Raw genomic sequence first — 14317 nt, 5'->3', positions numbered from 1 at the left:
ACTGCTAGCATTAGTGCTGGACCTGCTGCCTCGTGGAGCCAGGATTCAGTAATGGTGATGAAGTCGAGGTCGTTGTTCAGGATAGTGTCCGCTATATCTGTAGCATGAGCGACTATAGATCTAGCATTGATTAATGCACCTTTCAAATCGGGTTCTTGCTGTGGTGTTGGACTCCAACACTCCGGTTAGTGGTGGCAAGTCGGTTAGTGGTGGTCTTATTTCTTACAGGGAGGGGTTTGCGGCTAGGAGGAATGGTGGTTTCCAGGGGACCTTTCGGTCGAAGGTGATCCAGGTTAATGTTATATTTGTTAACAGGTTTGAATATTTTGGGTAGTCGTGCACAGAGTTTATGGTTTCTCTGTGCTATGCTACAAGGGGATTTAGAGATAAGTTGCATATGAGAGGCCCCTACGCCCTCTGGGGGCAATGTGGCAGGCATGGTGATAAAGGCAGTGGTAATAAATAGGGCTATCAGGTTGGTGAATGATGTTCGATAGACTGAGGTAGGCAAGTAAGAGTACATAGTGTTATAGCTAGTGCTAGAACTAGAGCCTGCTATTGCGTGTATCGATCAAATGTTAGACAACATGGGCTGGATATTAGGCTGAGTATTAGGCAGTGTAGGCTGGATGCAGCAGTCAACTATAGGTCCCAAAATAGGCTAAAAGTAACAGTCAGCTATTGGGTTAAATAATAGGCAAAATGCAACAAGCAACCTTTGAGCAAAATAGGCTAAATGCAGAAATCAACTGTTGGGCAAACTAGGCTAAATGCAACAAGCAACCATTGAGCAAAATAGGCTAAATGCAGAGATCAACTGTTGGGCAAAATAGGCTAAATGCAACAAGCAACCATTGAGTAAAATAGGCTAAATGCAGAAATCAACTGTTGGGCAAAATAGGCTAAATGCAGAAATCAACTGTTGGGCAAAATAGGCTAAATGCAACAAGCGACCATTGAGCAAAATAGGCTAAATGCAGAAATCAACTGTTGGGCAAAATAGGCTAAATGCAGAAATCAACTGTTGGGCAAAAAAGGCTAAATGCAACAAGCAACCATTGAGCAAAAAAGGCTAAATGCAGAAATCAACTGTTGGGCAAAATAGGCTAAATGCAGAAATCAACTGTTGGGCAAAATAGGCTAAATGCAGAAATCAACTGTTGGGCAAAATAGGCTAAATGCAGAGATCAACTGTTGGGCAAAATAGGCTAAATGCAGCAGTCAGCTATGGGTTAAAAAAATGGGCATGATGCAGCAGGCAACCATTGGGCAAGGTAGGCAAAATTCAGAGAATCAACTGTTAGGTAGAATAGGCTAAATGCAGCAATCTGGGAGTGGACAGAATACAGGTAAGGAGTCACTTGGTCATTGCAGCGTCAAAGGGCAATCCGCGTAGGTGGATTAGCGGAGAGGTACACAGATGAGGCAAGTTAGTGCCACCTGGTTGTAGTGGGGGGCATGGCACAGTTAGGTGCGCTCCTGAAGGCACTATGTTTGTGTACAGACATGAGCACGGATAGGACTTTTGGTGTTCAAGCATAAGGTATGGCATAGGTATGGGTTATGGTACATTTATCGTTGTACTTACATCCAGTATGCAGGTGTCTGTGAATTAGATGAGTAGACAGTTGGTACAGTGGCGTTCGAATTTGCAGTAGCTCTTTGCGTCGGCCAGCGGCGAACAGGGGCAAGCAGGGCAGCTTGGCCTTATAGTGGCCTTGGGGTGGCCGCCGGCTATTCCGCCTGCCGGCGGAAGTTCCTGGTTATGTGGAACAAGGACGCGTTGCCTAGCAACAAAGTCGAGGCCGAGCCTCGCTTTCATCCCGCATCGCGCCCGACATTTTGTTTTCTTGTAATGTCGGCGCGTGCGGGTTGTGGGCCAAAAGGGAGGTAGGCCTGCAAGTGAGGCACTTCAGTAGTGGCAGGAAGTACCCAGGAGGAGTACGAGCAGGGGATTCCCCTGGATGGCACACCTGGAGTCCTGGCTGTGCCTCGGTGTGTGCCAGGGGCTCCTGCCCTCTCCGAATGAGTAGAGGTGGGGGCTCCTGCCGACTCCGAAGGAGTAGAGGTGGGGGCTCCTGCCCGCTCCGAAGGAGTAGAGGTGGGGGCTCCTGCCCACTCGCCGGAAGGTTCCTGGTGTGGGCAAGCAGGGCAGCTTGGCCTTATAGTGGCCTTGGGGTGGCCGCCGGCTATTCCACCTGCTGGCGGAAGTTCCTGGTTATGTGGAACAAGGATGCGTTGCCTAGCAACGAAGTCGAGGCCGAGCCTCGCTTTCATCCCGCATCGCGCCCGACATTTTGTTTTCTTGTAATGTCGGCGCGTGCGGGTTGTGGGCCAAAAGAGAGGTAGGCCTGCAAGTGAGGCACTTCAGTAGTGGCAGGAAGTACCCAGGAGGGGTACGAGCAGGGGATTCCCCTGGATGGCACACCTGGAGTCCTGGCTGTGCCTCGGTGTGTGCTAGGGGCTCCTGCCCGCTCCGAAGGAGTAGAGGTGGGGGCTCCTGCCCGCTCCGAAGGAGTCGAGGTGGGGGCTCCTGCCCACTCCGAAGGAGTAGAGGTGGGGGCTCCTGCCCGCTCCGAAGGAGTAGAGGTGGGGGCTCCTGCCCACTCGCCGGAAGGTTCCTTTCGCAAGATTAATGAGTCTGCATCGAAGTTGTGATAATGTCCAATTAAAATAATTGTAGTCCTGACAGTTATGAGACAAAACAAAACAACAGACTGACTACCCCTCTCTCTTTGGTCTTTCGGCAACACAGGTGTAGGTGCTAAGATACTGTTACTTCAATGTACAGCAATAGTTTTTGTAGTATAACAACATTTATACAGGCAAAGAATTTTTTCTCATAGACCGTTAATTTATGGAGATATAAATCTTTTAATAATCAGTTAAAAAACTATATGTTTTTATATGTATAAAACTTGTACATGTGTGGGCTTTTTCATACGTCACTCATACCTTTCAGAACTCTACATTCATACTGTGACATGAGGGTATAACAATTTGAATTTTCTTGTGGCATATTAGTGGTTAATAATATGCATGACAGCAGGAAAAACGTTTAGTTTTTTTATAAGTCGACATATGTTTCGGCCCCTTCTATTAGTACCACCGTTGTCTACGGTAGTCTTAGGACTTGTTAGTCGGCCATCTTCAGGACAGTACTGGTTTTATTGAAGCTTTACGTCTTCACCTCTTTTTCTTTTTCGTAAGAAAAGCCAAATCTGTGGTCGAAATGTTTTGTTCTGGACCACGGAGCTAAAGTTGTAGGGTATCTTCTATTTTACCCCTTGTCTGGAGCCATTAGGTTTCTTGATCTGGGTGAATCTTCAGAATTCTATGCTTGTATGCCACTAGATGAATAATGGATGTATCGCTGCTGTTTGCATAAGTGGCGTCGGGAGTTAGTGCCTCTGGTATTTCTTCGCGGCAGGTGTGTGTTCTAACGATGCCCCTTCGTCTGTCGCTGAAAATTTGGGAGTACCCATCGATATAACGTCCTGACAGTTATGCCAGGGCTGTGTCATTCAATGAACTGCAGTCCTGTTTAGAACTACTGCCACTATTGTGTTTCACTTATGCAGTATTGCGGAGAAGTACTGCTAAATAACTATTTTGAATATTGCAGAGCAGCCAATACATCATGTTTCTATTCGTTCATAGTATTACTGTCTTGCACGAAAATACTGGTCCTATTGAAAATATTCAGAAGCTCGCAATAACACATGTGTACTGTCTTATTCCATGAACTGCCGTCCTGCTGAAAAGTAGGGCTGCACCCACATTTCAAAAGTCACATTCGCGCACTGTGTGTGGTTCTTTGGAAAAGTGATTAGATGCATGAGGGTTGCCATTGTGGATGCACATGTCGGGGGATGCAAGGGTGAGTAAATGTGTGAGTGAGTGGAACGTTAACGATGGCATTCCATGGATCGCGGTGTAATACACGGAGAGTGTAAGAACACATTTAAATATGGTTAACTGGGAACAAATGCAGAGGGATCTGAGTGATTTAAAAGAAAAGGTAAACACTCTCTAAAAGACACTGTTGATACATGGAATTGTTGCGAAGAGAAGCAGTGTGGTTTACGTGATGTCAGCACAATAACAAATAATAACTTCCATATGTAAATTAGCAACTTCACTAGAATGTTCCGATTAGCTTAACCTATCAGAAGTGAGGGTTATTGTGAAATTCTGTGCACGATTAAAGCAACAAGCCCGGAGTTGGGGGCATCAGTGCTTCAGGTAATGCCCCAGGGCTCATAGTTACATGCCTCAGCGAAGCCATGGTACAGGATACAAAGTCTCTTCTCCCTTTCCATGGTGGCCATTGAAAAGAGTAAGTACAGTAAGCACAGTGTTATGAAGACCTATATCCAACAGTGTGTCCGGGATCACCTCAGGGGATTATCTGTGAGATGTGGAAATGGCGAAACTCACTCTCCCGGAGGTCGAGCTCTTAGAGAGCCCTGTAACGGATGAGGAAGTGGGGGTGGCGATTCAGCGACTCCCCAAAGGAGAGCCCATGGGCGAGGATGGATATACAAGCAGATCCTATAAACAATTGAGGGGGTCCTTCTGAAGCATATGACCAGGGTGTATAACAATATAATCGAGGCGGGATCACCCTGGCATTCTTTAGTAACGCCCTCATAACGTTAATACCCAAGGAAGGGAGGGACCCAACCAGAAGCCCCTTATATTGACACATATCATTAATGTTGATGGAAAGATATCCACACGCATATTAGCCACATGGTTGGAGGGTTTGATGCCCCGGCTGATACACTCTGACCAGGTGGGGTTTATTGCAGGGAGACAGGGAACAGATGCTGTTACAAAAATGATAGATCTTATGGAGCACATATCTGCAAACTCGGAGGGTTACTCATTACTCAGATTTGATGAGTGGGGATTCCTAATTGCAGTAGTACTAGACGAGATGGGGTTTGGGCACAAGTGTATAGAGCAATAGGCACAACTTATGCTGCGCCAAATACACGGGTGGCGGTCAATGGAAAGACATCTTGTCCCTTTCGTCTCAGGAGGGGCATGAGGCAGGGATGCACCTTGTCCCCCCAGCTCTTTGCACTCTCCATAGAACCGCTCATTGTACAATTGAGGCGAGATGGGCAGGTGTCTGGGATCAAAGTAGGGCAGTGGAGTATAGGCTCAGTCTTTATGCAGATGACATCCTCCTTTATTTGTCCAACGTGGCAACGTCAATTAGAGGGGTAAACCGGCTGCTACAGGAGTATGGGTAGGTGTCCGGTTTTAAAGTAAATTTGGATAAGTCAGTCCTTTTTCCCCTGGGGTGGGGTCGCAGGGAGAGCAGGAAAGCTGTAGCGAGATTGGCATCCGATTAAGAAAAACAATATGAAGTACTTGGGAATGCGGATATCAAAAGGTTTGAACAACTTGTACGTCGACAACTACCCCCTCTGCTGCACACGCTTTTTGATGATTTGGAAAGGTGTTCTAGACTGGATGGGCAGGCTGAATGCAGTCAAAATGACCTTCCTGCCCAAGATGCTATATTTTTATCAGGCCCTGCCAATTGAGATGCCGGATGTGTACTTTACAGAGATAAAGCGCTGACCCACCAGATTTATATGGCAAGGACAGAGCCACATGGTACCTTACAGGTTGTTAATTCAACCCAAGGAGAGAGGAGGAGTGGGGCTACCCGATATGCGCTTATATTACCGGGCTGCACAATTCAGGGCCCTGATCCCGCACCTAAGAGAAGATGGGCAGAAACAATAGGTGCAGATAAGGAACCACTTGTTCAGGCCAGTGACAATGGGATAGTGGGTATGGGTGCCCCAAAAGGCGATACCAAGGATAGCTTGGGTGCACCGTGTCTGGGGACAATTGTGGAAGTTGTGCGGCAACAGAAAGAAATGACAGGAGTCACGACATGGACATCAACTCAAAGCCGCATATGGGCTCCCCTGATCCGCGATAATATCCCAGAGCATGCCCGGTTTCAGGATTGGTATGAGGCGGGGCTGGAAAGGGTGGGGCAGGTGGTGATGTTGTTATTTAGTTAATTCTGTAATAGCCATGAGATGATACACATTGCACTAAAGTATATTGGGACATTGTACAACTGTATAGCCCTCATTCAAAATTGGGAAATTAAACAGACACACCAGTCCTCAGAGGCATCTGTAAAATCGTGCCATGCCCCATTTGGAATGCTAATACCCAAGCAGGAATCCCAGGGAGTGGATGGCCATGAAGTGGATACACTTTGTTTGTCACAGAAATTTAATTCTCTGATCAGGAAAGTGCAGTCTATTCTTGCAGAACATCAAATCGTTTTTTTTTATTCATACACACATCAATCTTGTTACTCTAACTTTTAATGGGAAACAGGTAATCCACTTTAATACCATCTCAGGGCCAATTTGCATTCACAGAACACATGCATGCAGCACACTCCACTCATTTTCTCCTGAGCTTTCATTCACGCTCAAGTAGGAACATTCCACCAAGATGCAAAAATGACCAGCAGGATCAACCACTATGCAGAACGTAATTGATACACAAGACTCAAGTCCATATTACACACATTTCTCCCCCTATCTGCTGCCATGAAGCTGGGAGAGATCAATAATAGATTGTCCCAATGGTTGTCCGTCAGATCGGTTTTATTAGGGTTAGTTAAAGGATTGGGCCAAATGACATAGGGCCTCATTACACGGACGGCGGTAAGGGTTAACGGTCACCGTTAATGGCAACGGTGACCGTTAACCCTTACCGCCGTACTACGAGGTCCCTTAGCGGGTTGGTGCTCTAACGCCTGCTTTTTGCAGGCGTTAAAAACCAACCCGCTAAGGGACCTCGGAGCTAATTACGGCACCGCAAAATTGCGGTGCCGTAATTAGCGCCTTCCCCATTCCCATAGAGCCCTATGGGGCAGAAATGGGAATGGGGAAGGGCAATGGCGGAAGGGGGATTTACCGCCCCACCGACCTTGGGATGGGGCGGTAAATCCCCTTACCGCCAAGGCGGTGCCGGTAATTTACCGGCATGGTCCAGGGTGCTAATAGCACCCTGGATCACCGCCTTCCGTGTAATGAGGCCCATAGAAATGTTAATCAAATACATTGTTCCAAAAATGCAATTGGATGGTGTCTACTTCTAATGTGTAGAGTTTCTTAATACCAACAGATTAACTCTTTCTTGGACTCAGCCTAACAGTGTTTATTGACTGTCACAGCATACATTGTTCTTTAAGCACAATGGCATACATTCCAATGAATTCAATGGCCCAAAGTCTCTTTGAATTCCACAGTCTTTAGTTTTGCAAAGCTCAGTCTGGGTCCCTTTATCAAATGACCATGCGCTTCACATCCAATTGCTGTCTAGTGCTTTTTAGGTGTCCCAACACTTCATTCTCACCTCCTGATTCTGAATGGTGTGATCTTCTGAGCCTCATCTTGATTACTGTGGCAGAAAAGCCCATGTGCAACTGAACAATCAACCTCCTGATTTCTGGAGCTGGGTTTCACCTTCTGGAAACACTTCACCTTCCTCTCTTCTAAGGATCTCTTAAACACACTTGGTTCACTCAAACAAACTACTCACATGGACAACATCCTCCCACACTCCCTTATTGAACAACTCACTGGGCCAGCACTTAACACACTCCTCAGTATTGTGAACACCTCCCTCACTAAAGGTACATTAGAATACATTTTGAAGACTGGTCTCATACCGCCCCTTCTGAAAAAATCCTTGCTTGACCCAGGGCACCTAGGCAACTACAGACCCATCAGAAGGCTCTCGAGGAAGCCTATCAAGAAAGTTGATGCAACCAATCTACTTGCCAAAATTGAACCGCCTGGCTACTCTGCGACTACCTGTCTTGATTTCGCTGCAAATCCACTGAGTCTGCCACCATCCAACTGGTGGACAATGAGCTCAGAATTACCAACACTGGTGACTCCTGTCTACTAGTCCTTTAAGGACTCTTAGCTGCCTTTGATACAGTTGATCACCAAATACTGTCACTCTCCTCACTGACAGAATTGGAATTTCTGAAACTATCCTAAAATGGATTGCATCCAACTCATCCGGTAGGCACAAGGCATACAGATGGACTCCTTGAGTTCCAACCCAATTCCAGTCATGTGTGGGAAACTACAACATTCCATTCTTTCCCCAAACATCTTCAATCTATACATGGAACCATTGGGTACTCTCCTATATGACCTCAACATGGCTATCCATGAGTACACTGATTACATTTAGCTGTACCTTAAGGTCAGTGGCCCCATGACAGTGCTTGCCTCCTTCAAACATTTAACTTAAACTGAGCATGACGCAGACCAGATATGTCCTAATTGCACCCCCCCAAAAAACAACAATTGATGCAACATTGGCTGGATGACATGTGCCTGGAAGGATTCAGCTGTCACTCAGACAAAAATACCTGGGCTTCATTGTTGACAGTAGCCTTTTCTTACAAAGCACATATTCAAAAAGGCACAAACCGCATGGCTACAGATCCACACCCTCCGCAAAATCAAACCCTTCATTCCCCGAATGAATTCTGTGTGGTGATCCAAGCCCTCGTTATCCCACACATTGATGGGGGAAATGCCCTCCTTACTGGTCTTTCAGCCACACAGCTGGGACCCTTAAAGTCTTCACACTAAGCTGCAGCCCACCTCATTACTGGTGCCCACACATTTGATCATATCTTTCCAACACTGCACACACTTCACTGTCTCCCCCTAACCCTCAGCACGGTCTAATTCAGAATTGCATTTATCGCCTTCACATCATTCTCAAACAGGACACCAACATTCTTGGTGACTAAACTCCATACTTCTGATTCACTTAACAAACCTATCAAGAGATTGGAGGCAAAGCAACCCACAAAAAGAATGTTCACACAGAGTCCTTCTTCTGCCATGCACTCACCATCTGTAACTCAATCCTGGTAGAGGTTCAAAATGTTCCTGCCATCCTCCAGTTCTGCAAAAAACTAAACATGTGGCTCTTTCAACAGTCCCTGCTGGATGCACCTAGATCCCTCTCAACTTCCACCAACAGTACTGCATTACTGTATAAAATGACAAGCCCAATTCTGGCACAGTCCTGTTGTAAAGCGCTCCACTGAGCTAAGTTTGCGATATAACCAATAAAATCAAAAAATAAAAATACACATTTTACTGCTAACTTAGGCTCCCCGTGTTTTGCTTGTTCACTGCCTATGTGCTCTCGGTACTGTTTCTGCTCCCCAACCTCCTGAACCTTCTTGATGGCCTGCAATGATCTTGTTTGTATAGGGGCTTCTATTTGTCTCCCTTGCTTCACCCAGAATACTCTCTGGCTGCTTCGGTGTCCCCCTAATTCCACTTTCCAGTTTGAGTCCCTCTACCTCTTTTTGTTCACGCGTGTCTAGAGACCAAATTTCCCCTGATTTCCCCAAAATCATCTTCATCTTTAATCATGCACAATGGCCTTGTTCTTAAGAGACCCACATTGTCTTCTCTCCTGTCTTCCTTCTTAATCTCCTGTCTGTCCAACTGCATATCATGATACTCATATGGAAACTCTCCTGGTTTCTTTGCCTGTCATTCTACCACCTCCTTCACTAGACATGTCTCTACATCTTTTGACTTCACCTCAGCCATATTTGTCCTACCTCGTTCCTCCTCACAACTCTTCATAACTCTCTCTTCACCTACTTTACGTATTCCATATCTAATGTCATTTTTAACACCATCCCTGTAGTTCACTCTGACTGCCTTGTCAGGGCATCTGCTCATCTTCTGTAACGCTCACCTGGTATCCCCAGGGACGTCACTCAGCCTGTTCTGACCTCTTATGACCTCGAACCCTTCCCTGGAGGCTATTCGACTGGAGACTGGGCCTGAAACACAGGATTGGTAGAGTTTAACTCCCTATTGTCTCAGTGTGCTTCAACCCCTTCTTCCCCGGGGTCCAACCCTTCCCTTTGATCCACAGCTCACCTTGTTTTCTTGGATAGTGTGCTCTCTGTCCTGCCTTCAGGTCAGGGGGCGTTGATTGATGCGGGCTGGTTGCTGTGTAGTTACTTCACTGGCAAGAGTCCGACAGGTAAGTATAATGAGTCTTTTGAACAGTTCTCTAACTTCGTTCCTTTCCTTCCTTAGATTATGGCCGGCGTCCGGGGATGGCGGCGTGCTGCAGAGATGAGTAGCGCTGAAGGTGAGTGAGAGCGCGATGCGCGATGCAACTCTTTCGTATTTGCATTGAAGTGAGTTCTTTTTCTGTGTCTTTTAGTTGCTGCAACGTTTTCAGTGTGGATGCCGGTTATGAAGAAGAAATGCGGTGAGTAAGCGTGGTATGCAGCGCCTCTAGATGTTTCCACGCTAACCTGGAGTGTCTTTTCCCTCTTGCAGATGGATGAGAAGTTCCAGAGACAGAGTTCCCCCACAGCGGCTGGGATTCAGGTAAGCGTTTGAAGCTCGTACAGTATTTAAAAAATAAGCGAAGATTTGCAGGATGCTTACTAATGCTTTTTTTCTGTTCTTTTCCCTTCTCCTTAGGAAGCGGCGTGCCGGGATGGGAATGACACCGCCCAAGATGCCCGCAGAACAGAAGGAGCGATGACTGATGGGCAGAAGCTCCGCAAGGTAAGGCTGTTCCTAACGGTGTTCTTGTTCTTGCAGGAGCTGAGCGCAGAAGAAAGATGCAGGCCTACTGGAGACTGATCCGAACCCGGTGAGTGTTACGCTGCAGGTGCAGAAAAGGAAAGGCATGTTTCTCAGCCTGTGTGTGGCTTAAATAGTCTCTGGGTATCCCAGGTGCATCTGGGCTGAACCACACCCAAAAGACTAGACCACAGATGCAGTTCTGGGAACCGAAATATGTCCCCATCAATGCACTACAAGTCCAATCCCCAATGTTATCCTATGGGAGTGAGTGAGTCTGGTGCCACAAGCACCAAGTCCGACTCCAAGTGGGTCTTTGGAGGGATGGAGAGGCCCTTGAGGGCCATGTAGGTGATCGTGGCCTGGCTCCAGCCTGGCATCTTGGAGGGCTGGGGACATGAGGGGCAGGAATCATGACAGCACTCCCCCCCAATGCCACTCTCAAGGTGGCTCTTCTGTCTGGTCCTGGTTTGGTTGGATGGTTTTGATGAAATCGTCTAAGCAAGCGAGGTGCATGGATGTACTCACAAGGCTCCCATGTCCTGCCTTGTGGACCATACCCAATCCAGTCTACTAAGTAGTATAATTTGGATCTGACGTACTTTGAATCTGGGATGTCCTTGACTTCGAATTCTGGCTCCCAGGCGACTACTACTGGCTGCGGTGGCATTTGCTACCCGGGTCCCAGGTTGAATAGGTTTAAGGAGAGACATGCGGAACACAGGATGAATTTGCATGTTTGACGGCAAAGCTAGTCTGACCGCCACAGGATTTATCATGGAGGTGACGCTGAATGGACCCAGGTATCTTGGACAGAAAGTTTGGGCTCCTTTAATGGACACGTGTTTAGACGCCATCCAGACTTTGTCTCCCACTTAGTAGTTGGGGGCCTTTGCTCGGTGTTGATCAGCAAACTTCTTTTGGCGATTCTTAGCTTGAAGTAGGTGTTCAGCTGCCCTTTTAAAGGTTTGAGAAATGGTCATTTGCAAGGTTTTGACTGCTGGCATTTCCAGGGTTGTACGAACGTCCAACTCAGAAGTACGTGTGTGCCTGCCATACATGGTATACAATGGTGTCTGCCCAGTGCTGGTGTGTAGGGAATTATTATAAGCATATTCAGCTATCCATAATAGGTCGAACCAGCTTCCTTCAGCTTGGTATAACGTGCAACGCAGATTCTGCTCGAGCGTCTGATTTGTCTTCTCAGTTTGACCATCCGTTTGGGGATGGTGACTGGTGGATAGCCGGATGTCGATATGGGCCATACAGCAGCATTTTCTCCAGAAGTTAGATACGAATTGAGTACCTCGGTCTGAGACCAAAACTGAAGGAGGCCCAGGGAGCCGTACGATGCCTTCAACAAATACCTTTGCCAGAGTGGAAGCATTCGAGAGCCCCTTAAGAGGAATGAAATGTGCCATTTTTGAAAATAGGTCCACGACCACAAGAATAGTGTTAAACCCTTGACTGGGTGGTAAGTCAGTAATAAAATAGAGGGACAACGTGTGCCAGGGTGCTGGTGGGATTTCCAATGGTTGTAATAGCCCAGCCGGTTTCTGCTTGGATGACTTGTTTTGAGCACACACTCCACAAGGATGAATTGGATAATGTCTTTACGCCACGTGGGCCACCAATAATTTTGTTTTACCTTGGCTAGGGTTTTAGCGATTCTACGGTGGCCCTCGATCAAGGAATCATGATAAACGGACATGACTTGTTCTCGTAGTTCTTGGTTTGCTAAGAATAAACGATTCCTGAAGTAGGGCAACTGATCTTTTATCATGTAATATTCTCCTTCTGCACTCCACACTTGTATTTGCTCCGGACTCATCAGGTTTTGGATTTCTTCATGTAATTCTTTCTGAGTTATGGTTGCTGTGATTCCTAGGACCTTGTCACTCGGGGTGATTGCTATTGGGTCAGGGGTCTGATACCCTTGCTCTTCCACCCCCATAAGGGAAAGGGCATCGGCCTTCCTATTTTTCACCCCTGGTTGAAATGTAATTACGTAGTCATATTCAGCAAAAAAAAAGAGCCCAACATAGTTGTCGTGAGGATTGAGCCTTTGCTGTTTTTAGGTACTGGAGGTTCCGGTGGTCAGTTAATTACGTTGATTGTGTGTCTGGCGCCCAAGAGGTAGTGCCGCCGTGCCTTAAAGGCTAACCTAATGGCCAGGAGTTCTTTGTCTGTGATAGCGTAATTGAGTTCAGGGGGTGTGAATTTACACGACCAGAAGGCAACAGGGTGTAACTGGCCCTTTTCGGGGTCCTTTTGTGAGAGGACGGCTCCCATAGCCATGCTTGAGGTATCCGTCTCCACCAGGTATGGGAGATCAGGGCGAGGGTGGCGTAAGATTGGGGCAGATGTGAATCTTGCTTTGAGTTCCCGGAAAGCCTCCTCGGCTTCTGTTGTCCACTGGAACTTTTTGTTGCTTTTCCATAGTAATTACGTGATGGGATGCACAATTTTGCGAAAATCCTGGGAAGAACCGGCGGTAGAAGTTTGCAAAACCCAGCATACTTTGAACCCCCTTTAATGAATTTGGGGATGGCCAGTACAAGATAGCATCTACCTTGTGTACATCTATTCGGATTCCATTCGGGCTGAGAATAAAGTCCAGGAATTCCACCTCGGAGATGTGGAATGAGCACTTTTCGAGCTTGGCGTAGAGCTGGTGTTGACGGAGTTTCTCCAATACGTATTGGACGTGTTTAACGTGGTCCTGCTTTGATGCAGAATATACTAGGATATCATCGATGTACACTAGAGCACAGACATCAATCAATTCCCGTAGGACATCGTTCATGAAGTATTGAAATGCAGCAGGCGCGTTGCAAAGGCCAAAGGGCATTACTTGATATTCGTACAAGCCGTATTTGGTGCAAAAAGCGGTTTTCCATTCGTCCCCCTGTTTTACGCAAACAAGGTGATATGCCCCCCTCAGGACTAGTTTTGTGTAGATATGGGCATCTTTGACTTGATCAAGCAATTCAGGGATCAGTGGCAGGGGGTAGCGATTTTTTACAGTAATCTGGTTCAGTGCGCGATAGTCAATGCACGTTCTCAAGTCCCCCTCCTTTTTGGGTACGAAGAATAAAGGTGGCTGCTGGAGACTTCGAGGGACGGATGAACCCGTTGGCCAGGTATTGGTCAAGATAGACCTTCCGGTGCTGGTTTTCTGGTTCCGTAACTGCGTAAATTCGCCCACAAGGGATTTGTGCTCCAGGTATCAGATCGATTTGGCAATCGTATGGTCTATGCAGTGGCAGGGTATTAGCCTGTTCTTTCTGAAAGACATCTTGAAAGTCCTGGTATTCACTTGGTAGGGTGCCGATTGCCACAGTTGCAAGCGTGGAGGTTCTGGTGTCTATTGGTTGTTTCTCTTGGGGATAACATGTGTGGGTGCAAGTCTCGGGAAAGGCCAATTCTTTTGCTCGCCAATCGATTCGAGGATTGTGAGCTACCAACCATGGCATTCCCAAAATCAACCGGAACTGTGGTGCCTTAATGAGGTCGAAAATGATAGATTCTTGGTGTCCATCCTGGCACAGAAGGGTTAAAGCTGCAGTGCATTGGGATACTGGACCAGAAGCTATTTCCGTGCCGTCGACTGTGGTAACGGTGTCGGTGGTTGATTTAGGGCATAATGGAAGCCCCATCTT

This window comes from Ambystoma mexicanum, chromosome 6q, assembly GCF_040938575.1.
Source record: "Ambystoma mexicanum isolate Mex_15411 chromosome 6q, UKY_AmexF1_1, whole genome shotgun sequence".
NCBI classification, from domain to species: domain Eukaryota; kingdom Metazoa; phylum Chordata; class Amphibia; order Caudata; family Ambystomatidae; genus Ambystoma; species Ambystoma mexicanum.
This window is presented reverse-complemented; position numbering follows the sequence as displayed.